General features: G+C 39.9%; 8 non-coding genes across 8 annotated transcripts; all 8 read left to right on the forward strand.

Moving 5' to 3' along the window:
- Positions 1–2268: 2268 nt before the first annotated feature.
- LOC139056544 (U5 spliceosomal RNA) lies at positions 2269–2394 on the forward strand. The gene has a single exon (XR_011512429.1). It is a non-coding gene; the product is annotated as a U5 spliceosomal RNA (small nuclear RNA).
- Positions 2395–5530: 3136 nt separating this feature from the next.
- LOC139056562 (U5 spliceosomal RNA) lies at positions 5531–5656 on the forward strand. The gene has a single exon (XR_011512446.1). It is a non-coding gene; the product is annotated as a U5 spliceosomal RNA (small nuclear RNA).
- Positions 5657–8792: 3136 nt separating this feature from the next.
- On the forward strand, positions 8793–8918 carry LOC139056545 (U5 spliceosomal RNA). Its single transcript, XR_011512430.1, has one exon. It is a non-coding gene; the product is annotated as a U5 spliceosomal RNA (small nuclear RNA).
- A 3136-nt stretch (positions 8919–12054) lies between these two features.
- Positions 12055–12180, forward strand: LOC139056516 (U5 spliceosomal RNA). The gene has a single exon (XR_011512402.1). It is a non-coding gene; the product is annotated as a U5 spliceosomal RNA (small nuclear RNA).
- A 3136-nt stretch (positions 12181–15316) lies between these two features.
- Positions 15317–15442, forward strand: LOC139056517 (U5 spliceosomal RNA). Its single transcript, XR_011512403.1, has one exon. It is a non-coding gene; the product is annotated as a U5 spliceosomal RNA (small nuclear RNA).
- A 3136-nt stretch (positions 15443–18578) lies between these two features.
- LOC139056564 (U5 spliceosomal RNA) lies at positions 18579–18704 on the forward strand. Its single transcript, XR_011512448.1, has one exon. It is a non-coding gene; the product is annotated as a U5 spliceosomal RNA (small nuclear RNA).
- Positions 18705–21840: 3136 nt separating this feature from the next.
- LOC139056488 (U5 spliceosomal RNA) lies at positions 21841–21966 on the forward strand. Its single transcript, XR_011512375.1, has one exon. It is a non-coding gene; the product is annotated as a U5 spliceosomal RNA (small nuclear RNA).
- A 3134-nt stretch (positions 21967–25100) lies between these two features.
- On the forward strand, positions 25101–25226 carry LOC139056551 (U5 spliceosomal RNA). Its single transcript, XR_011512435.1, has one exon. It is a non-coding gene; the product is annotated as a U5 spliceosomal RNA (small nuclear RNA).
- Positions 25227–25682: the final 456 nt, after the last annotated feature.

Raw genomic sequence — 25682 nt, forward strand, 5'->3', positions numbered from 1 at the left:
TTTGGTACCTATTTTGCCTCCGTAGAGCCTAAGGTAGCTGCACAAGTACATGCTGATGTTCCTTCAGTGAAAATGGCAGAGCGTGACAACAACACTTTTGCATTGCCTCACATAGAAATTGAAGAATTAGTTACAACAGTAAACAACCCTTCAGTCTCTAAGGCGGCAGAACCTGATTGATGCATTACCTGTTAGGCTGATAAAAAACAACTTTGATATGCTGGGAATCTATCTACTGCATATCTTAAACCATACGTTGGAAAATGGAGTGTATCCTGATCAACTGCAGGTCAAGAAGGTCATATCCATCTTTAATAGCGGTGAGCGATCCGACATAGAAAAGTACAGGCCTATATCGCTGCTAAATGCAATCAATACAGTTTTTGTAAAGACACTTTGTAAGCGTATACAAAATTTTTAAAAGAAATATAACATCATCTGTCCTAATCAGCATGGCTTCTGGCGCCAAAGATCAACGTCTTTCGCAGTTGTTGTTCTTACACAACTCATAAATACTGCACTGCATAATAACAAACTAGCTTTAGTAGTTTACTTAGATGTATCCAAAGCTTTCGATGCAGTAGATCAGACAATACTGTGCAACAGAAATTGGAAAATTAGTGTCTGAAAGGAAATATTTATAATCCAATTAAATGTTATTTTTCAAATAGGAAACAATATGTTGCTGTAAACAATCTAACCTCTCTACTACAAAACACTATTTTCTGGCTTCTGCAAGGTTCCTTGCTGGGCCTCTGTTTTCTTTATAATAACGATCTTCCGTCAGGTCTGAAGGATTCTGAACCTATTATGCATGCCGATGACATAGCATTACTTTCCACAGGCGATAATTTAGAGGAACTGAAATGTACATTTAATGAAGAACTTAGCCAAGTATCACAATGGTACATAAGTAATCAGCTGACTCTTTATAACCAGAAAATAAAGTACGCCGTGTTTCACTCGCGAATAATATAAATTATCACCACGTTGCATCAATTATTAACAACAAGAATGCGCTCAGCGTGACGCAATGCAAGTTATATCTTGGTGCTGTGTTTGAGTCTGATATGCACTGGAAGGAACAAATTATTACTGTCTGCTCCAAATGAAGTCATGGCTGTCATGTATTACTAAAAGCTGTAGAGTGCTTTGGTCTTTCGATTTCACGCGTTCTGTATTTCTCATTTGCGCTCAGCGATTTGTGCTATTGCCTACAAACGAGGGGCAAGACATACAAAACATATTGAGACCATGTTTGTCGCCTTCAATAACGTGCTATTCGTATGATAAATTATTCAAGAAATTCTCACCCATGTATGTCCTTTCTGAACAGCTACGGATGTTATCCGTATCAATTTCACATAAATTGAAGATAGCTGAAGTAGTAAATGGATTAATAAGGTCCAATAACGAGCTGCTGCTTACTATTTTCAGATTATCAATGAAACAAACAGGAGCAGCTACAAACAGCCTATTTACCTTCCCGCCTTCTCATTATACATACAGCCATAGACCTGTACAATATAAAGGAGCCAATGTGTGTAATGAAGTTCCAAACGAAGTAATGCAAAGGAATGATATTTTAGCATCGTTAAAACATCTTTTCGTCTTTACTGTGGCACTACTGGAATGAAGAAGCGTGTAAATAAGTTTACAAAAAAAGAAACAGCTTGTTTTTATTTTTGATGCCCTGTCGGTGCTTTGGTCGTTCTTTGGACTTTGGACTCTGCTTCGGTCGAATATACCACAAAGTTATATACTGAAGCTTGCCAATTTTCTTGCGTGTCACTGAAGTGTGTTGTGATTGAGCCCATTCAACAAAAAGTCTGCCAGTATTATAGTACTTGTTTAGAGTGTGGGCCCATCACTAGCCTTGAAGGCTATGGGTGGGACCAACTGCGTGTGTACTGGATTTTAGAACTAATAATAAAAAGTATCCGGTAAAAAAACAGGCCAGCGCATGCGTTTAAATCTTCGATGTTCAACACCAGATGGCGACAGCAGCGCATAAAAATGGCAGTCGTGCAGTGCAAGCAATCCGGGCTATTTTTAACACTGTTATTAGCTTTTAAACGTGAATACGGAAACATTTAAAATTTCTCTATTAACAAGTACATGTCGAAAAGCCCAGGCAGGTATACACTTGCTAAAGAATAACATGAGTTGAGGTTTCAGCATGCAAATTTGAGAATAGCTTGAAGGTTCGCTTGACCAAGTAAGTGACACCATTTAGCAGACCAGTCTCGCACAGCATAGGTAATTTCATCGCTCAGGTCTCTCCTCAAATCCACGTATTAATCTTTCGCCTTTTACTAAAGATTACCGTGGGGAGGGACACTCCAATGAGACTATAGGCAAATTTTTGAGAGGCCTTGCCCGTTTGGGCAGGGCCTACCATTCCAATCAAAAGAAAGATTTACGTTGTTGATTGGCGCGATATCGATGAGCAAGCGTATCTGGTGTTGCCGCAGTGGCAGTCCGAGCGCAGTTACCGCTCCTGTGCATCATCGCGCAATAATAGCGTTACTGTCAGAAAAGTCTAACCTGCGCCTGCGCGGGCCATTGTCGGCGCACGGATCCGTAACAGCGTGGCGTATAGGCGTAAGCTGTTCGAAAGAGCATTAATACGTTCGGAGAAAGCTTTTTAAACAGAAGCAACTCGCGCCCCGATACCTCAACTACTAACTAGATCCCATCCTGTGCCATATTACTTAAGCTGCGCAGGCTGGTCCTTGCGGCGAGTTGATTGCAGACCATTAATCCATTATTGTTCCTATTGAGAAACAACACATTCGGCACATAGTAAAACACTGAGTAAGATAGACTAGGTCCGGCTGCGTGAAATATTAGAACGAACAGATTTCATTACGGCATATGATAAACACGTTGATACCGAGTACATGAAATTTCTAGATACACTTAAAAATGCCGTTAAACGGCGGTCTGTGACGACCCATAAAAATACATCTACCCAAAGTGTCCTTGGATGAACACTGAAATATTAACATTGTAAAAACATAAATGGTACCACAAATGGTAACAGTTCACATCAAACGAATCTTACCTAACTCAATTTAAACGCTATCTAAAGCTATCTATGTTCTCTATGAGGAAAAGGAAAAAAACATGTTATTAATCTCTCGTGAAGCAGGCGCATGTAAATACAAAAAAACATTGGGACACGGTAAATTACGCAATCGGCTTAGGATCGAACATCTCTACTTTCCCTGAAACTGTTGACGAAGGTACAGTTGAATCATTTGGTACCTATTTTGCCTCCGTAGAGCCTAAGGTAGCTGCACAAGTACATGCTGATGTTCCTTCAGTGAAAATGGCAGAGCGTGACAACAACACTTTTGCATTGCCTCACATAGAAATTGAAGAATTAGTTACAACAGTAAACAACCCTTCAGTCTCTAAGGCGGCAGAACCTGACTGATGCATTACCTGTTAGGCTGATAAAAAACAACTTTGATATGCTGGGAATCTATCTACTGCATATCTTAAACCATACGTTGGAAAATGGAGTGTATCCTGATCAACTGCAGGTCAAGAAGGTCATATCCATCTTTAATAGCGGTGAGCGATCCGACATAGAAAAGTACAGGCCTATATCGCTGCTAAATGCAATCAATACAGTTTTTGTAAAGACACTTTGTAAGCGTATACAAAATTTTTAAAAGAAATATAACATCATCTGTCCTAATCAGCATGGCTTCTGGCGCCAATGATCAACGTCTTTCGCAGTTGTTGTTCTTACACAACTCATAAATACTGCACTGCATAATAACAAACTAGCCTTAGTAGTTTACTTAGATGTATCCAAAGCTTTCGATGCGGTAGATCAGACAATACTGTGCAACAGAAATTGGAAAATTAGGGTCTGAAAGGAAATATTTATAATCCAATTAAATGTTATTTTTCAAATAGGAAACAATATGTTGCTGTAAACAATCTAACCTCTCTACTACAAAACACTATTTTCTGGCTTCTGCAAGGTTCCTTGTTGGGCCTCTGTTTTCTGTATAATAACGATCTTCCGTCAGGTCTGAAGGATTCTGAACCTATTATGCATGCCGATGACATAGCATTACTTTCCACAGGCGATAATTTAGAGGAACTGAAATGTACATTTAATGAAGAACTTAGCCAAGTATCACAATGGTACATAAGTAATCAGCTGACTCTTTATAACCAGAAAATAAAGTACGCCGTGTTTCACTCGCGAATAATATAAATTATCACCACGTTGCATCAATTATTAACAACAAGAATGCGCTCAGCGTGACGCAATGCAAGTTATATCTTGGTGCTGTGTTTGAGTCTGATATGCACTGGAAGGAACAAATTATTACTGTCTGCTCCGAATGAAGTCATGGCTGTCATGTATTACTAAAAGCTGTAGAGTGCTTTGGTCTTTCGATTTCACGCGTTCTGTATTTCTCATTTGCGCTCAGCGATTTGTGCTATTGCCTGCAAACGAGGGGCAAGACATACAAAACATATTGAGACCATGTTTGTCGCCTTCAATAACGTGCTATTCGTATGATAAATTATTCAAGAAATTCTCACCCATGTATGTCCTTTCTGAACAGCTACGGATGTTATCCGTATCAATTTCACATAAATTGAAGATAGCTGAAGTAGTAAATGGATTAATAAGGTCCAATAACGAGCTGCTGCTTACTATTTTCAGATTATCAATGAAACAAACAGGAGCAGCTACAAACAGCCTATTTACCTTCCCGCCTTCTCATTATACATACAGCCATAGACCTATACAATATAAAGGAAACTACGTGTGTAATGAAGTTCCAAACGAAGTAATGCAAAGGAATGATATTTTAGCATCGTTAAAACATCTTTTCCTCTTTACTATGGAACTACTGGAATGAAGAAGCGTGTAAATAAGTTTACAAAAAAAGAAACAGCTTGTTTTTATTTTTGATGCCCTGTCGGTGCTTTGGTCGTTCTTTGGACTTTGGACTCTGCTTCGGTCGAATATACCACAAAGTTATATACTGAAGCTTGCCAATTTTCTTGCGTGTCACTGAAGTGTGTTGTGATTGAGCCCATTCAACAAAAAGTCTGCCAGTATTATAGTACTTGTTTAGAGTGTGGGCCCATCACTAGCCTTGAAGGCTATGGGTGGGACCAACTGCGTGTGTACTGGATTTTAGAACTAATAATAAAAAGTATCCGGTAAAAAAACAGGCCAGCGCATGCGTTTAAATCTTCGATGTTCAACACCAGATGGCGACAGCAGCGCATAAAAATGGCAGTCGTGCAGTGCAAGCAATCCGGGCTATTTTTAACACTGTTATTAGCTTTTAAACGTGAATACGGAAACATTTAAAATTTCTCTATTAACAAGTACATGTCGAAAAGACCAGGCAGGTATACACTTGCTAAAGAATAACATGAGTTGAGGTTTCAGCATGCAAATTTGAGAATAGCTTGAAGGTTCGCTTGGCCAAGTAAGTGACACCATTTAGCAGACCAGTCTCGCACAGCATAGGTAATTTCATCGCTCAGGTCTCTCCTCAAATCCACGTATAAATCTTTCGCCTTTTACTAAAGATTACCGTGGGGAGGGACACTCCAATGAGCCTATAGGCCAATTTTTGAGAGGCCTTGCCCGTTTGGGCAGGGCCTACCATTCCAATCAAAAGAAAGATTTACGTTGTTGATTGGCGCGATATCGATGAGCAAGCGTATCTGGTGTTGCCGCAGTGGCAGTCCGAGCGCAGTTACCGCTCCTGTGCATCATCGCGCAATAATAGCGTTACTGTCAGAAAAGTCTAACCTGCGCCTGCGCGCGCCGTTGTCGGCGTACGGATCCGTAACAGCGTGGCGTATAGGCGTAAGCTGTTCGAAAGAGCATTAATACGTTCGGAGAAAGCTTTTTAAACAGAAGCAACTCGCGCCCCGATACCTCAACTACTAACTAGATCCCATCCTGTGCCATATTACTTAAGCTGCGCAGGCTGGTCCTTGCGGCGAGTTGATTGCAGACCATTAATCCATTATTGTTCCTATTGAGAAACACTACATTCGGTACATAGTAAAACACTGAGTAAGATAGACTAGGTCCGGCTGCGTGAAATATTAGAACGAACAGATTTCATTACGGCATATGATAAACACGTTGATACCGAGTACATGAAATTTCTAGATACACTTAAAAATGCCGTTAAACGGCGGTCTGTGCCGACCCATAAAAATACATCTACCCAAAGTGTCCTTGGATGAACACTGAAATATTAACATTGTAAAAACATAAATGGTACCACAAATGGTAACAGTTCACATCAAACGAATCTTACCTAACTCAATTTAAACGCTATCTAAAGCTATCTATGTTCTCTATGAGGAAAAGGAAAAAAACATGTTATTCATCTCTCGTGAAGCAGGCGCATGTAAATACAAAAAAACATTGGGACACGGTAAATTACGCAATCGGCTTAGGATCGAACATCTCTACTTTCCCTGAAACTGTTGACGAAGGTACAGTTGAATCATTTGGTACCTATTTTGCCTCCGTAGAGCCTAAGGCAGCTGCACAAGTACATGCTGATGTTCCTTCAGTGAAAATGGCAGAGCGTGACAACAACACTTTTGCATTGCCTCACATAGAAATTGAAGAATTAGTTACAACAGTAAACAACCCTTCAGTCTCTAAGGCGGCAGAACCTGATTGATGCATTACCTGTTAGGCTGATAAAAAACAACTTTGATATGCTGGGAATCTATCTACTGCATATCTTAAACCATACGTTGGAAAATGGAGTGTATCCTGATCAACTGCAGGTCAAGAAGGTCATATCCATCTTTAATAGCGGTGAGCGATCCGACATAGAAAAGTACAGGCCTATATCGCTGCTAAATGCAATCAATACAGTTTTTGTAAAGACACTTTGTAAGCGTATACAAAATTTTTAAAAGAAATATAACATCATCTGTCCTAATCAGCATGGCTTCTGGCGCCAAAGATCAACGTCTTTCGCAGTTGTTGTTCTTACACAACTCATAAATACTGCACTGCATAATAACAAACTAGCTTTAGTAGTTTACTTAGATGTATCCAAAGCTTTCGATGCAGTAGATCAGACAATACTGTGCAACAGAAATTGGAAAATTAGTGTCTGAAAGGAAATATTTATAATCCAATTAAATGTTATTTTTCAAATAGGAAACAATATGTTGCTGTAAACAATCTAACCTCTCTACTACAAAACACTATTTTCTGGCTTCTGCAAGGTTCCTTGCTGGGCCTCTGTTTTCTTTATAATAACGATCTTCCGTCAGGTCTGAAGGATTCTGAACCTATTATGCATGCCGATGACATAGCTTTACTTTCCACAGGCGATAATTTAGAGGAACTGAAATGTACATTTAATGAAGAACTTAGCCAAGTATCACAATGGTACATAAGTAATCAGCTGACTCTTTATAACCAGAAAATAAAGTACGCCGTGTTTCACTCGCGAATAATATAAATTATCACCACGTTGCATCAATTATTAACAACAAGAATGCGCTCAGCGTGACGCAATGCAAGTTATATCTTGGTGCTGTGTTTGAGTCTGATATGCACTGGAAGGAACAAATTATTACTGTCTGCTCCAAATGAAGTCATGGCTGTCATGTATTACTAAAAGCTGTAGAGTGCTTTGGTCTTTCGATTTCACGCGTTCTGTATTTCTCATTTGCGCTCAGCGATTTGTGCTATTGCCTACAAACGAGGGGCAAGACATACAAAACATATTGAGACCATGTTTGTCGCCTTCAATAACGTGCTATTCGTATGATAAATTATTCAAGAAATTCTCACCCATGTATGTCCTTTCTGAACAGCTACGGATGTTATCCGTATCAATTTCACATAAATTGAAGATAGCTGAAGTAGTAAATGGATTAATAAGGTCCAATAACGAGCTGCTGCTTACTATTTTCAGATTATCAATGAAACAAACAGGAGCAGCTACAAACAGCCTATTTACCTTCCCGCCTTCTCATTATACATACAGCCATAGACCTGTACAATATAAAGGAGCCAATGTGTGTAATGAAGTTCCAAACGAAGTAATGCAAAGGAATGATATTTTAGCATCGTTAAAACATCTTTTCGTCTTTACTGTGGCACTACTGGAATGAAGAAGCGTGTAAATAAGTTTACAAAAAAAGAAACAGCTTGTTTTTATTTTTGATGCCCTGTCGGTGCTTTGGTCGTTCTTTGGACTTTGGACTCTGCTTCGGTCGAATATACCACAAAGTTATATACTGAAGCTTGCCAATTTTCTTGCGTGTCACTGAAGTGTGTTGTGATTGAGCCCATTCAACAAAAAGTCTGCCAGTATTATAGTACTTGTTTAGAGTGTGGGCCCATCACTAGCCTTGAAGGCTATGGGTGGGACCAACTGCGTGTGTACTGGATTTTAGAACTAATAATAAAAAGTATCCGGTAAAAAAACAGGCCAGCGCATGCGTTTAAATCTTCGATGTTCAACACCAGATGGCGACAGCAGCGCATAAAAATGGCAGTCGTGCAGTGCAAGCAATCCGGGCTATTTTTAACACTGTTATTAGCTTTTAAACGTGAATACGGAAACATTTAAAATTTCTCTATTAACAAGTACATGTCGAAAAGCCCAGGCAGGTATACACTTGCTAAAGAATAACATGAGTTGAGGTTTCAGCATGCAAATTTGAGAATAGCTTGAAGGTTCGCTTGACCAAGTAAGTGACACCATTTAGCAGACCAGTCTCGCACAGCATAGGTAATTTCATCGCTCAGGTCTCTCCTCAAATCCACGTATTAATCTTTCGCCTTTTACTAAAGATTACCGTGGGGAGGGACACTCCAATGAGACTATAGGCAAATTTTTGAGAGGCCTTGCCCGTTTGGGCAGGGCCTACCATTCCAATCAAAAGAAAGATTTACGTTGTTGATTGGCGCGATATCGATGAGCAAGCGTATCTGGTGTTGCCGCAGTGGCAGTCCGAGCGCAGTTACCGCTCCTGTGCATCATCGCGCAATAATAGCGTTACTGTCAGAAAAGTCTAACCTGCGCCTGCGCGGGCCATTGTCGGCGCACGGATCCGTAACAGCGTGGCGTATAGGCGTAAGCTGTTCGAAAGAGCATTAATACGTTCGGAGAAAGCTTTTTAAACAGAAGCAACTCGCGCCCCGATACCTCAACTACTAACTAGATCCCATCCTGTGCCATATTACTTAAGCTGCGCAGGCTGGTCCTTGCGGCGAGTTGATTGCAGACCATTAATCCATTATTGTTCCTATTGAGAAACAACACATTCGGCACATAGTAAAACACTGAGTAAGATAGACTAGGTCCGGCTGCGTGAAATATTAGAACGAACAGATTTCATTACGGCATATGATAAACACGTTGATACCGAGTACATGAAATTTCTAGATACACTTAAAAATGCCGTTAAACGGCGGTCTGTGACGACCCATAAAAATACATCTACCCAAAGTGTCCTTGGATGAACACTGAAATATTAACATTGTAAAAACATAAATGGTACCACAAATGGTAACAGTTCACATCAAACGAATCTTACCTAACTCAATTTAAACGCTATCTAAAGCTATCTATGTTCTCTATGAGGAAAAGGAAAAAAACATGTTATTCATCTCTCGTGAAGCAGGCGCATGTAAATACAAAAAAACATTGGGACACGGTAAATTACGCAATCGGCTTAGGATCGAACATCTCTACTTTCCCTGAAACTGTTGACGAAGGTACAGTTGAATCATTTGGTACCTATTTTGCCTCCGTAGAGCCTAAGGTAGCTGCACAAGTACATGCTGATGTTCCTTCAGTGAAAATGGCAGAGCGTGACAACAACACTTTTGCATTGCCTCACATAGAAATTGAAGAATTAGTTACAACAGTAAACAACCCTTCAGTCTCTAAGGCGGCAGAACCTGACTGATGCATTACCTGTTAGGCTGATAAAAAACAACTTTGATATGCTGGGAATCTATCTACTGCATATCTTAAACCATACGTTGGAAAATGGAGTGTATCCTGATCAACTGCAGGTCAAGAAGGTCATATCCATCTTTAATAGCGGTGAGCGATCCGACATAGAAAAGTACAGGCCTATATCGCTGCTAAATGCAATCAATACAGTTTTTGTAAAGACACTTTGTAAGCGTATACAAAATTTTTAAAAGAAATATAACATCATCTGTCCTAATCAGCATGGCTTCTGGCGCCAATGATCAACGTCTTTCGCAGTTGTTGTTCTTACACAACTCATAAATACTGCACTGCATAATAACAAACTAGCCTTAGTAGTTTACTTAGATGTATCCAAAGCTTTCGATGCGGTAGATCAGACAATACTGTGCAACAGAAATTGGAAAATTAGGGTCTGAAAGGAAATATTTATAATCCAATTAAATGTTATTTTTCAAATAGGAAACAATATGTTGCTGTAAACAATCTAACCTCTCTACTACAAAACACTATTTTCTGGCTTCTGCAAGGTTCCTTGTTGGGCCTCTGTTTTCTTTATAATAACGATCTTCCGTCAGGTCTGAAGGATTCTGAACCTATTATGCATGCCGATGACATAGCATTACTTTCCACAGGCGATAATTTAGAGGAACTGAAATGTACATTTAATGAAGAACTTAGCCAAGTATCACAATGGTACATAAGTAATCAGCTGACTCTTTATAACCAGAAAATAAAGTACGCCGTGTTTCACTCGCGAATAATATAAATTATCACCACGTTGCATCAATTATTAACAACAAGAATGCGCTCAGCGTGACGCAATGCAAGTTATATCTTGGTGCTGTGTTTGAGTCTGATATGCACTGGAAGGAACAAATTATTACTGTCTGCTCCAAATGAAGTCATGGCTGTCATGTATTACTAAAAGCTGTAGAGTGCTTTGGTCTTTCGATTTCACGCGTTCTGTATTTCTCATTTGCGCTCAGCGATTTGTGCTATTGCCTGCAAACGAGGGGCAAGACATACAAAACATATTGAGACCATGTTTGTCGCCTTCAATAACGTGCTATTCGTATGATAAATTATTCAAGAAATTCTCACCCATGTATGTCCTTTCTGAACAGCTACGGATGTTATCCGTATCAATTTCACATAAATTGAAGATAGCTGAAGTAGTAAATGGATTAATAAGGTCCAATAACGAGCTGCTGCTTACTATTTTCAGATTATCAATGAAACAAACAGGAGCAGCTACAAACAGCCTATTTACCTTCCCGCCTTCTCATTATACATACAGCCATAGACCTATACAATATAAAGGAAACTACGTGTGTAATGAAGTTCCAAACGAAGTAATGCAAAGGAATGATATTTTAGCATCGTTAAAACATCTTTTCCTCTTTACTATGGAACTACTGGAATGAAGAAGCGTGTAAATAAGATTACAAAAAAAGAAACAGCTTGTTTTTATTTTTGATGCCCTGTCGGTGCTTTGGTCGTTCTTTGGACTTTGGACTCTGCTTCGGTCGAATATACCACAAAGTTATATACTGAAGCTTGCCAATTTTCTTGCGTGTCACTGAAGTGTGTTGTGATTGAGCCCATTCAACAAAAAGTCTGCCAGTATTATAGTACTTGTTTAGAGTGTGGGCCCATCACTAGCCTTGAAGGCTATGGGTGGGACCAACTGCGTGTGTACTGGATTTTAGAACTAATAATAAAAAGTATCCGGTAAAAAAACAGGCCAGCGCATGCGTTTAAATCTTCGATGTTCAACACCAGATGGCGACAGCAGCGCATAAAAATGGCAGTCGTGCAGTGCAAGCAATCCGGGCTATTTTTAACACTGTTATTAGCTTTTAAACGTGAATGCGGAAACATTTAAAATTTCTCTATTAACAAGTACATGTCGAAAAGCCCAGGCAGGTATACACTTGCTAAAGAATAACATGAGTTGAGGTTTCAGCATGCAAATTTGAGAATAGCTTGAAGGTTCGCTTGGCCAAGTAAGTGACACCATTTAGCAGACCAGTCTCGCACAGCATAGGTAATTTCATCGCTCAGGTCTCTCCTCAAATCCACGTATTAATCTTTCGCCTTTTACTAAAGATTACCGTGGGGAGGGACACTCCAATGAGCCTATAGGCCAATTTTTGAGAGGCCTTGCCCGTTTGGGCAGGGCCTACCATTCCAATCAAAAGAAAGATTTACGTTGTTGATTGGCGCGATATCGATGAGCAAGCGTATCTGGTGTTGCCGCAGTGGCAGTCCGAGCGCAGTTACCGCTCCTGTGCATCATCGCGCAATAATAGCGTTACTGTCAGAAAAGTCTAACCTGCGCCTGCGCGCGCCGTTGTCGGCGTACGGATCCGTAACAGCGTGGCGTATAGGCGTAAGCTGTTCGAAAGAGCATTAATACGTTCGGAGAAAGCTTTTTAAACAGAAGCAACTCGCGCCCCGATACCTCAACTACTAACTAGATCCCATCCTGTGCCATATTACTTAAGCTGCGCAGGCTGGTCCTTGCGGCGAGTTGATTGCAGACCATTAATCCATTATTGTTCCTATTGAGAAACACTACATTCGGTACATAGTAAAACACTGAGTAAGATAGACTAGGTCCGGCTGCGTGAAATATTAGAACGAACAGATTTCATTACGGCATATGATAAACACGTTGATACCGAGTACATGAAATTTCTAGATACACTTAAAAATGCCGTTAAACGGCGGTCTGTGACGACCCATAAAAATACATCTACCCAAAGTGTCCTTAGATGAACACTGAAATATTAACATTGTAAAAACATAAATGGTACCACAAATGGTAACAGTTCACATCAAACGAATCTTACCTAACTCAATTTAAACGCTATCTAAAGCTATCTATGTTCTCTATGAGGAAAAGGAAAAAAACATGTTATTCATCTCTCGTGAAGCAGGCGCATGTAAATACAAAAAAACATTGGGACACGGTAAATTACGCAATCGGCTTAGGATCGAACATCTCTACTTTCCCTGAAACTGTTGACGAAGGTACAGTTGAATCATTTGGTACCTATTTTGCCTCCGTAGAGCCTAAGGTAGCTGCACAAGTACATGCTGATGTTCCTTCAGTGAAAATGGCAGAGCGTGACAACAACACTTTTGCATTGCCTCACATAGAAATTGAAGAATTAGTTACAACAGTAAACAACCCTTCAGTCTCTAAGGCGGCAGAACCTGATTGATGCATTACCTGTTAGGCTGATAAAAAACAACTTTGATATGCTGGGAATCTATCTACTGCATATCTTAAACCATACGTTGGAAAATGGAGTGTATCCTGATCAACTGCAGGTCAAGAAGGTCATATCCATCTTTAATAGCGGTGAGCGATCCGACATAGAAAAGTACAGGCCTATATCGCTGCTAAATGCAATCAATACAGTTTTTGTAAAGACACTTTGTAAGCGTATACAAAATTTTTAAAAGAAATATAACATCATCTGTCCTAATCAGCATGGCTTCTGGCGCCAAAGATCAACGTCTTTCGCAGTTGTTGTTCTTACACAACTCATAAATACTGCACTGCATAATAACAAACTAGCCTTAGTAGTTTACTTAGATGTATCCAAAGCTTTCGATGCGGTAGATCAGACAATACTGTGCAACAGAAATTGGAAAATTAGTGTCTGAAATGAAATATTTATAATCCAATTAAATGTTATTTTTCAAATAGGAAACAATATGTTGCTGTAAACAATCTAACCTCTCTACTACAAAACACTATTTTCTGGCTTCTGCAAGGTTCCTTGTTGGGCCTCTGTTTTCTTTATAATAACGATCTTCCGTCAGGTCTGAAGGATTCTGAACCTATTATGCATGCCGATGACATAGCATTACTTTCCACAGGCGATAATTTAGAGGAACTGAAATGTACATTTAATGAAGAACTTAGCCAAGTATCACAATGGTACATAAGTAATCAGCTGACTTTTTATAACCAGAAAATAAAGTACGCCGTGTTTCACTCGCGAATAATATAAATTATCACCACGTTGCATCAATTATTAACAACAAGAATGCGCTCAGCGTGACGCAATGCAAGTTATATCTTGGTGCTGTGTTTGAGTCTGATATGCACTGGAAGGAACAAATTATTACTGTCTGCTCCAAATGAAGTCATGGCTGTCATGTATTACTAAAAGCTGTAGAGTGCTTTGGTCTTTCGATTTCACGCGTTCTGTATTTCTCATTTGCGCTCAGCGATTTGTGCTATTGCCTGCAAACGAGGGGCAAGACATACAAAACATATTGAGACCATGTTTGTCGCCTTCAATAACGTGCTATTCGTATGATAAATTATTCAAGAAATTCTCACCCATGTATGTCCTTTCTGAACAGCTACGGATGTTATCCGTATCAATTTCACATAAATTGAAGATAGCTGAAGTAGTAAATGGATTAATAAGGTCCAATAACGAGCTGCTGCTTACTATTTTCAGATTATCAATGAAACAAACAGGAGCAGCTACAAACAGCCTATTTACCTTCCCGCCTTCTCATTATACATACAGCCATAGACCTATACAATATAAAGGAAACTACGTGTGTAATGAAGTTCCAAACGAAGTAATGCAAAGGAATGATATTTTAGCATCGTTAAAACATCTTTTCCTCTTTACTATGGAACTACTGGAATGAAGAAGCGTGTAAATAAGATTACAAAAAAAGAAACAGCTTGTTTTTATTTTTGATGCCCTGTCGGTGCTTTGGTCGTTCTTTGGACTTTGGACTCTGCTTCGGTCGAATATACCACAAAGTTATATACTGAAGCTTGCCAATTTTCTTGCGTGTCACTGAAGTGTGTTGTGATTGAGCCCATTCAACAAAAAGTCTGCCAGTATTATAGTACTTGTTTAGAGTGTGGGCCCATCACTAGCCTTGAAGGCTATGGGTGGGACCAACTGCGTGTGTACTGGATTTTAGAACTAATAATAAAAAGTATCCGGTAAAAAAACAGGCCAGCGCATGCGTTTAAATCTTCGATGTTCAACACCAGATGGCGACAGCAGCGCATAAAAATGGCAGTCGTGCAGTGCAAGCAATCCGGGCTATTTTTAACACTGTTATTAGCTTTTAAACGTGAATGCGGAAACATTTAAAATTTCTCTATTAACAAGTACATGTCGAAAAGCCCAGGCAGGTATACACTTGCTAAAGAATAACATGAGTTGAGGTTTCAGCATGCAAATTTGAGAATAGCTTGAAGGTTCGCTTGGCCAAGTAAGTGACACCATTTAGCAGACCAGTCTCGCACAGCATAGGTAATTTCATCGCTCAGGTCTCTCCTCAAATCCACGTATTAATCTTTCGCCTTTTACTAAAGATTACCGTGGGGAGGGACACTCCAATGAGCCTATAGGCCAATTTTTGAGAGGCCTTGCCCGTTTGGGCAGGGCCTACCATTCCAATCAAAAGAAAGATTTACGTTGTTGATTGGCGCGATATCGATGAGCAAGCGTATCTGGTGTTGCCGCAGTGGCAGTCCGAGCGCAGTTACCGCTCCTGTGCATCATCGCGCAATAATAGCGTTACTGTCAGAAAAGTCTAACCTGCGCCTGCGCGCGCCGTTGTCGGCGTACGGATCCGTAACAGCGTGGCGTATAGGCGTAAGCTGTTCGAAAGAGCATTAATACGTTCGGAGAAAGCTTTTTAAACAGAAGCAACTCGCGCCCCGATACCTCAACTACTAACTAGATCCCATCCTGTGCCATATTACTTAAGCTGCGCAGGCTGGTCCTTGCGGCGAGTTGATTGCAGACCATTAATCCATTATTGTTCCTATTGAGAAACACTACATTCGGTACATAGTAAAACACTGAGTAAGATAGACTAGGTCCGGCTGCGTGAAATATTAGAACGAACAGATTTCATTACGGCATATGATAAACACGTTGATACCGAGTACATGAAATTTCTAGATACACTTAAAAATGCCGTTAAACGGCGGTCTGTGACGACCCATAAAAATACATCTACCCAAAGTGTCCTTAGATGAACACTGAAATATTAACATTGTAAAAACATAAATGGTACCACAAATGGTAACAGTTCACATCAAACGAATCTTACCTAACTCAATTTAAACGCTATCTAAAGCTATCTATGTTCTCTATGAGGAAAAGGAAAAAAACATGTTATTCATCTCTCGTGAAGCAGGCGCATGTAAATACAAAAAAACATTGGGACACGGTAAATTACGCAATCGGCTTAGGATCGAACATCTCTACTTTCCCTGAAACTGTTGACGAAGGTACAGTTGAATCATTTGGTACCTATTTTGCCTCCGTAGAGCCTAAGGTAGCTGCACAAGTACATGCTGATGTTCCTTCAGTGAAAATGGCAGAGCGTGACAACAACACTTTTGCATTGCCTCACATAGAAATTGAAGAATTAGTTACAACAGTAAACAACCCTTCAGTCTCTAAGGCGGCAGAACCTGATTGATGCATTACCTGTTAGGCTGATAAAAAACAACTTTGATATGCTGGGAATCTATCTACTGCATATCTTAAACCATACGTTGGAAAATGGAGTGTATCCTGATCAACTGCAGGTCAAGAAGGTCATATCCATCTTTAATAGCGGTGAGCGATCCGACATAGAAAAGTACAGGCCTATATCGCTGCTAAATGCAATCAATACAGTTTTTGTAAAGACACTTTGTAAGCGTATACAAAATTTTTAAAAGAAATATAACATCATCTGTCCTAATCAGCATGGCTTCTGGCGCCAAAGATCAACGTCTTTCGCAGTTGTTGTTCTTACACAACTCATAAATACTGCACTGCATAATAACAAACTAGCCTTAGTAGTTTACTTAGATGTATCCAAAGCTTTCGATGCGGTAGATCAGACAATACTGTGCAACAGAAATTGGAAAATTAGTGTCTGAAATGAAATATTTATAATCCAATTAAATGTTATTTTTCAAATAGGAAACAATATGTTGCTGTAAACAATCTAACCTCTCTACTACAAAACACTATTTTCTGGCTTCTGCAAGGTTCCTTGTTGGGCCTCTGTTTTCTTTATAATAACGATCTTCCGTCAGGTCTGAAGGATTCTGAACCTATTATGCATGCCGATGACATAGCATTACTTTCCACAGGCGATAATTTAGAGGAACTGAAATGTACATTTAATGAAGAACTTAGCCAAGTATCACAATGGTACATAAGTAATCAGCTGACTTTTTATAACCAGAAAATAAAGTACGCCGTGTTTCACTCGCGAATAATATAAATTATCACCACGTTGCATCAATTATTAACAACAAGAATGCGCTCAGCGTGACGCAATGCAAGTTATATCTTGGTGCTGTGTTTGAGTCTGATATGCACTGGAAGGAACAAATTATTACTGTCTGCTCCAAATGAAGTCATGGCTGTCATGTATTACTAAAAGCTGTAGAGTGCTTTGGTCTTTCGATTTCACGCGTTCTGTATTTCTCATTTGCGCTCAGCGATTTGTGCTATTGCCTGCAAACGAGGGGCAAGACATACAAAACATATTGAGACCATGTTTGTCGCCTTCAATAACGTGCTATTCGTATGATAAATTATTCAAGAAATTCTCACCCATGTATGTCCTTTCTGAACAGCTACGGATGTTATCCGTATCAATTTCACATAAATTGAAGATAGCTGAAGTAGTAAATGGATTAATAAGGTCCAATAACGAGCTGCTGCTTACTATTTTCAGATTATCAATGAAACAAACAGGAGCAGCTACAAACAGCCTATTTACCTTCCCGCCTTCTCATTATACATACAGCCATAGACCTATACAATATAAAGGAAACTACGTGTGTAATGAAGTTCCAAACGAAGTAATGCAAAGGAATGATATTTTAGCATCGTTAAAACATCTTTTCCTCTTTACTATGGAACTACTGGAATGAAGAAGCGTGTAAATAAGTTTACAAAAAAAGAAACAGCTTGTTTTTATTTTTGATGCCCTGTCGGTGCTTTGGTCGTTCTTTGGACTTTGGACTCTGCTTCGGTCGAATATACCACAAAGTTATATACTGAAGCTTGCCAATTTTCTTGCGTGTCACTGAAGTGTGTTGTGATTGCGCCCATTCAACAAAAAGTCTGCCAGTATTATAGTACTTGTTTAGAGTGTGGGCCCATCACTAGCCTTGAAGGCTATGGGTGGGACCAACTGCGTGTGTACTGGATTTTAGAACTAATAATAAAAAGTATCCGGTAAAAAAACAGGCCAGCGCATGCGTTTAAATCTTCGATGTTCAACACCAGATGGCGACAGCAGCGCATAAAAATGGCAGTCGTGCAGTGCAAGCAATCCGGGCTATTTTTAACACTGTTATTAGCTTTTAAACGTGAATACGGAAACATTTAAAATTTCTCTATTAACAAGTACATGTCGAAAAGACCAGGCAGGTATACACTTGCTAAAGAATAACATGAGTTGAGGTTTCAGCATGCAAATTTGAGAATAGCTTGAAGGTTCGCTTGGCCAAGTAAGTGACACCATTTAGCAGACCAGTCTCGCACAGCATAGGTAATTTCATCGCTCAGGTCTCTCCTCAAATCCACGTATTAACCTTTCGCCTTTTACTAAAGATTACCGTGGGGAGGGACACTCCAATGAGCCTATAGGCCAATTTTTGAGAGGCCTTGCCCGTTTGGGCAGGGCCTACCATTCCAATCAAAAGAAAGATTTACGTTGTTGATTGGCGCGATATCGATGAGCAAGCGTATCTGGTGTTGCCGCAGTGGCAGTCCGAGCGCAGTTACCGCTCCTGTGCATCATCGCGCAATAATAGCGTTACTGTCAGAAAAGTCTAACCTGCGCCTGCGCGCGCCGTTGTCGGCGTACGGATCCGTAACAGCGTGGCGTATAGGCGTAAGCTGTTCGAAAGAGCATTAATACGTTCGGAGAAAGCTTTTTAAACAGAAGCAACTCGCGCCCCGATACCTCAACTACTAACTAGATCCCATCCTGTGCCATATTACTTAAGCTGCGCAGGCTGGTCCTTGCGGCGAGTTGATTGCAGACCATTAATCCATTATTGTTCCTATTGAGAAACACTACATTCGGTACATAGTAAAACACTGAGTAAGATAGACTAGGTCCGGCTGCGTGAAATATTAGAACGAACAGATTTCATTACGGCATATGATAAACACGTTGATACCGAGTACATGAAATTTCTAGATACACTTAAAAATGCCGTTAAACGGCGGTCTGTGACGACCCATAAAAATACATCTACCCAAAGTGTCCTTGGATGAACACTGAAATATTAACATTGTAAAAACATAAATGGTACCACAAATGGTAACAGTTCACATCAAACGAATCTTACCTAACTCAATTTAAACGCTATCTAAAGCTATCTATGTTCTCTATGAGGAAAAGGAAAAAAACATGTTATTCATCTCTCGTGAAGCAGGCGCATGTAAATACAAAAAAACATTGGGACACGGTAAATTACGCAATCGGCTTAGGATCGAACATCTCTACTTTCCCTGAAACTGTTGACGAAGGTACAGTTGAATCATTTGGTACCTATTTTGCCTCCGTAGAGCCTAAGGTAGCTGCACAAGTACATGCTGATGTTCCTTCAGTGAAAATGGCAGAGCGTGACAACAACACTTTTGCATTGCCTCACATAGAAATTGAAGAATTAGTTACAACAGTAAACAACCCTTCAGTCTCTAAGGCGGCAGAACCTGATTGATGCATTACCTGTTAGGCTGATAAAAAACAACTTTGATATGCTGGGAATCTATCTACTGCATATCTTAAACCATACGTTGGAAAATGGAGTGTATCCTGATCAACTGCAGGTCAAGAAGGTCATATCCATCTTTAATAGCGGTGAGCGATCCGACATAGAAAAGTACAGGCCTATATCGCTGCTAAATGCAATCAATACAGTTTTTGTAAAGACACTTTGTAAGCGTATACAAAATTTTTAAAAGAAATATAACATCATCTGTCCTAATCAGCATGGCTTCTGGCGCCAAAGATCAACGTCTTTCGCAGTTGTTGTTCTTACACAACTCATAAATACTGCACTGCATAATAACAAACTAGCCTTAGTAGTTTACTTAGATGTATCCAAAGCTTTCGATGCAGTAGATCAGACAATACTGTGCAACAGAAATTGGAAAATTAGTGTCTGAAAGGAAATATTTATAATCCAATTAAATGTTATTTTTCAAATAGGAAACAATATGTTGCTGTAAACAATCTAACCTCTCTACTACAAAACACTATTTTCTGGCTTCTGCAAGGTTCCTTGCTGGGCCTCTGTTTTCTTTATAATAACGATCTTCCGTCAGGTCTGAAGGATTCTGAACCTATTATGCATGCCGATGACATAGCATTACTTTCCACAGGCGATAATTTAGAGGAACTGAAATGTACATTTAATGAAGAACTTAGCCAAGTATCACAATGGTACATAAGTAATCAGCTGACTCTTTATAACCAGAAAATAAAGTACGCCGTGTTTCACTCGCGAATAATATAAATTATCACCACGTTGCATCAATTATTAACAACAAGAATGCGCTCAGCGTGACGCAATGCAAGTTATATCTTGGTGCTGTGTTTGAGTCTGATATGCACTGGAAGGAACAAATTATTACTGTCTGCTCCAAATGAAGTCATGGCTGTCATGTATTACTAAAAGCTGTAGAGTGCTTTGGTCTTTCGATTTCACGCGTTCTGTATTTCTCATTTGCGCTCAGCGATTTGTGCTATTGCCTACAAACGAGGGGCAAGACATACAAAACATATTGAGACCATGTTTGTCGCCTTCAATAACGTGCTATTCGTATGATAAATTATTCAAGAAATTCTCACCCATGTATGTCCTTTCTGAACAGCTACGGATGTTATCCGTATCAATTTCACATAAATTGAAGATAGCTGAAGTAGTAAATGGATTAATAAGGTCCAATAACGAGCTGCTGCTTACTATTTTCAGATTATCAATGAAACAAACAGGAGCAGCTACAAACAGCCTATTTACCTTCCCGCCTTCTCATTATACATACAGCCATAGACCTGTACAATATAAAGGAGCCTATGTGTGTAATGAAGTTCCAAACGAAGTAATGCAAAGGAATGATATTTTAGCATCGTTAAAACATCTTTTCGTCTTTACTGTGGAACTACTGGAATGAAGAAGCGTGTAAATAAGTTTACAAAAAAAGAAACAGCTTGTTTTTATTTTTGATGCCCTGTCGGTGCTTTGGTCGTTCTTTGGACTTTGGACTCTGCTTCGGTCGAATATACCACAAAGTTATATACTGAAGCTTGCCAATTTTCTTGCGTGTCACTGAAGTGTGTTGTGATTGAGCCCATTCAACAAAAAGTCTGCCAGTATTATAGTACTTGTTTAGAGTGTGGGCCCATCACTAGCCTTGAAGGCTATGGGTGGGACCAACTGCGTGTGTACTGGATTTTAGAACTAATAATAAAAAGTATCCGGTTAAAAAACAGGCCAGCGCATGCGTTTAAATCTTCGATGTTCAACACCAGATGGCGACAGCAGCGCATAAAAATGGCAGTCGTGCAGTGCAAGCAATCCGGGCTATTTTTAACACTGTTATTAGCTTTTAAACGTGAATACGGAAACATTTAAAATTTCTCTATTAACAAGTACATGTCGAAAAGCCCAGGCAGGTATACACTTGCTAAAGAATAACATGAGTTGAGGTTTCAGCATGCAAATTTGAGAATAGCTTGAAGGTTCGCTTGACCAAGTAAGTGACACCATTTAGCAGACCAGTCTCGCACAGCATAGGTAATTTCATCGCTCAGGTCTCTCCTCAAATCCACGTATTAATCTTTCGCCTTTTACTAAAGATTACCGTGGGGAGGGACACTCCAATGAGCCTATAGGCAAATTTTTGAGAGGCCTTGCCCGTTTGGGCAGGGCCTACCATTCCAATCAAAAGAAAGATTTACGTTGTTGATTGGCGCGATATCGATGAGCAAGCGTATCTGGTGTTGCCGCAGTGGCAGTCCGAGCGCAGTTACCGCTCCTGTGCATCATCGCGCAATAATAGCGTTACTGTCAGAAAAGTCTAACCTGCGCCTGCGCGCGCCGTTGTCGGCGTACGGATCCGTAACAGCGTGGCGTATAGGCGTAAGCTGTTCGAAAGAGCATTAATACGTTCGGAGAAAGCTTTTTAAACAGAAGCAACTCGCGCCCCGATACCTAAACTACTAACTAGATCCCATCCTGTGCCATATTACTTAAGCTGCGCAGGCTGGTCCTTGCGGCGAGTTGATTGCAGACCATTAATCCATTATTGTTCCTATTGAGAAACACTACATTCGGTACATAGTAAAACACTGAGTAAGATAGACTAGGTCCGGCTGCGTGAAATATTAGAACGAACAGATTTCATTACGGCATATGATAAACACGTTGATACCGAGTACATGAAATTTCTAGATACACTTAAAAATGCCGTTAAACGGCGGTCTGTGACGACCCATAAAAATACATCTACCCAAAGTGTCCTTGGATGAAAACTGAAATATTAACATTGTAAAAACATAAATGGTACCACAAATGGTAACAGTTCACATCAAACGAATCTTACCTAACTCAATTTAAACGCTATCTAAAGCTATCTATGTTCTCTATGAGGAAAAGGAAAAAAACATGTTATTCATCTCTCGTGAAGCAGGAGCATGTAAATACAAAAAAACATTGGGACACGGTAAATTACGCAATCGGCTTAGGATCGAACATCTCTACTTTCCCTGAAACTGTTGACGAAGGTACAGTTGAATCATTTGGTACCTATTTTGCCTCCGTAGAGCCTAAGGTAGCTGCACAAGTACATGCTGATGTTCCTTCAGTGAAAATGGCAGAGCGTGACAACAACACTTTTGCATTGCCTCACATAGAAATTTAAGAATTAGTTACAACAGTAAACAACCCTTCAGTCTCTAAGGCGGCAGAACCTGATTGATGCATTACCTGTTAGGCAGATAAAAAACAACTTTGATATGCTGGGAATCTATCTACTGCATATCTTAAACCATACGTTGGAAAATGGAGTGTATCCTGATCAACTGCAGGTCAAGAAGGTCATATCCATCTTTAATAGCGGTGAGCGATCCGACATAGAAAAGTACAGGCCTATATCGCTGCTAAATGCAATCAATACAGTTTTTGTAGACACTTTGTAAGCGTATACAAAATTTTTAAAAGAAATATAACATCATCTGTCCTAATCAGCATGGCTTCTGGCGCCAAAGATCAACGTCTTTCGCAGTTGTTGTTCTTACACAACTCATAAATACTGCACTGCATAATAACAAACTAGCCTTAGTAGTTTACTTAGATGTATCCAAAGCTTTCGATGCAGTAGATCAGACAATACTGTGCAACAGAAATTGGAAAATTAGTGTCTGAAAGGAAATATTTATAATCCAATTAAATGTTATTTTTCAAATAGGAAACAATATGTTGCTGTAAACAATCTAACCTCTCTACTACAAAACACTATTTTCTGGCTTCTGCAAGGTTCCTTGCTGGGCCTCTGTTTTCTTTATAATAACGATCTTCCGTCAGGTCTGAAGGATTCTGAACCTATTATGCATGCCGATGACATAGCATTACTTTCCACAGGCGATAATTTAGAGGAACTGAAATGTACATTTAATGAAGAACTTAGCCAAGTATCACAATGGTACATAAGTAATCAGCTGACTCTTTATAACCAGAAAATAAAGTACGCCGTGTTTCACTCGCGAATAATATAAATTATCACCACGTTGCATCAATTATTAACAACAAGAATGCGCTCAGCGTGACGCAATGCAAGTTATATCTTGGTGCTGTGTTTGAGTCTGATATGCACTGGAAGGAACAAATTATTACTGTCTGCTCCAAATGAAGTCATGGCTGTCATGTATTACTAAAAGCTGTAGAGTGCTTTGGTCTTTCGATTTCACGCGTTCTGTATTTCTCATTTGCGCTCAGCGATTTGTGCTATTGCCTGCAAACGAGGGGCAAGACATACAAAACATATTGAGACCATGTTTGTCGCCTTCAATAACGTGCTATTCGTATGATAAATTATTCAAGAAATTCTCACCCATGTATGTCCTTTCTGAACAGCTACGGATGTTATCCGTATCAATTTCACATAAATTGAAGATAGCTGAAGTAGTAAATGGATTAATAAGGTCCAATAACGAGCTGCTGCTTACTATTTTCAGATTATCAATGAAACAAACAGGAGCAGCTACAAACAGCCTATTTACCTTCCCGCCTTCTCATTATACATACAGCCATAGACCTATACAATATAAAGGAAACTACGTGTGTAATGAAGTTCCAAACGAAGTAATGCAAAGGAATGATATTTTAGCATCGTTAAAACATCTTTTCCTCTTTACTATGGAACTACTGGAATGAAGAAGCGTGTAAATAAGTTTACAAAAAAAGAAACAGCTTGTTTTTATTTTTGATGCCCTGTCGGTGCTTTGGTCGTTCTTTGGACTTTGGACTCTGCTTCGGTCGAATATACCACAAAGTTATATACTGAAGCTTGCCAATTTTCTTGCGTGTCACTGAAGTGTGTTGTGATTGAGCCCATTCAACAAAAAGTCTGCCAGTATTATAGTACTTGTTTAGAGTGTGGGCCCATCACTAGCCTTAAAGGCTATGGGTGGGACCAACTGCGTGTGTACTGGATTTTAGAACTAATAATAAAAAGTATCCGGTAAAAAAACAGGCCAGCGCATGCGTTTAAGTCTTCGATGTTCAACACCAGATGGCGACAGCAGCGCATAAAAATGGCAGTCGTGCAGTGCAAGCAATCCGGGCTATTTTTAACACTGTTATTAGCTTTTAAACGTGAATACGGAAACATTTAAAATTTCTCTATTAACAAGTACATGTCGAAAAGCCCAGGCAGGTATACACTTGCTAAAGAATAACATGAGTTGAGGTTTCAGCATGCAAATTTGAGAATAGCTTGAAGGTTCGCTTGGCCAAGTAAGTGACACCATTTAGCAGACCAGTCTCGCACAGCATAGGTAATTTCATCGCTCAGGTCTCTCCTCAAATCCACGTATTAATCTTTCGCCTTTTACTAAAGATTACCGTGGGGAGGGAAACTCCAATGAGCCTATAGGCCAATTTTTGAGAGGCCTTGCCCGTTTGGGCAGGGCCTACCATTCCAATCAAAAAAAAGATTTACGTTGTCGATTGGCGCGATATCGATGAGCAAGCGTATCTGGTGTTGCCGCAGTGGCAGTCCGAGCGCAGTTACCGCTCCTGTGCATCATCGCGCAATAATAGCGTTACTGTCAGAAAAGTCTAACCTGCGCCTGCGCGCGCCGTTGTCGGCGTACGGATCCGTAACAGCGTGGCGTATAGGCGTAAGCTGTTCGAAAGAGCATTAATACGTTCGGAGAAAGCTTTTTAAACAGAAGCAACTCGCGCCCCGATACCTCAACTACTAACTAGATCCCATCCTGTGCCATATTACTTAAGCTGCGCAGGCTGGTCCTTGCGGCGAGTTGATTGCAGACCATTAATCCATTATTGTTCCTATTGAGAAACACTACATTCGGTACATAGTAAAACACTGAGTAAGATAGACTAGGTCCGGCTGCGTGAAATAT

Source organism: Dermacentor albipictus, chromosome 2, assembly GCF_038994185.2.
Source record: "Dermacentor albipictus isolate Rhodes 1998 colony chromosome 2, USDA_Dalb.pri_finalv2, whole genome shotgun sequence".
NCBI classification, from domain to species: Eukaryota; Metazoa; Arthropoda; class Arachnida; order Ixodida; family Ixodidae; genus Dermacentor; species Dermacentor albipictus.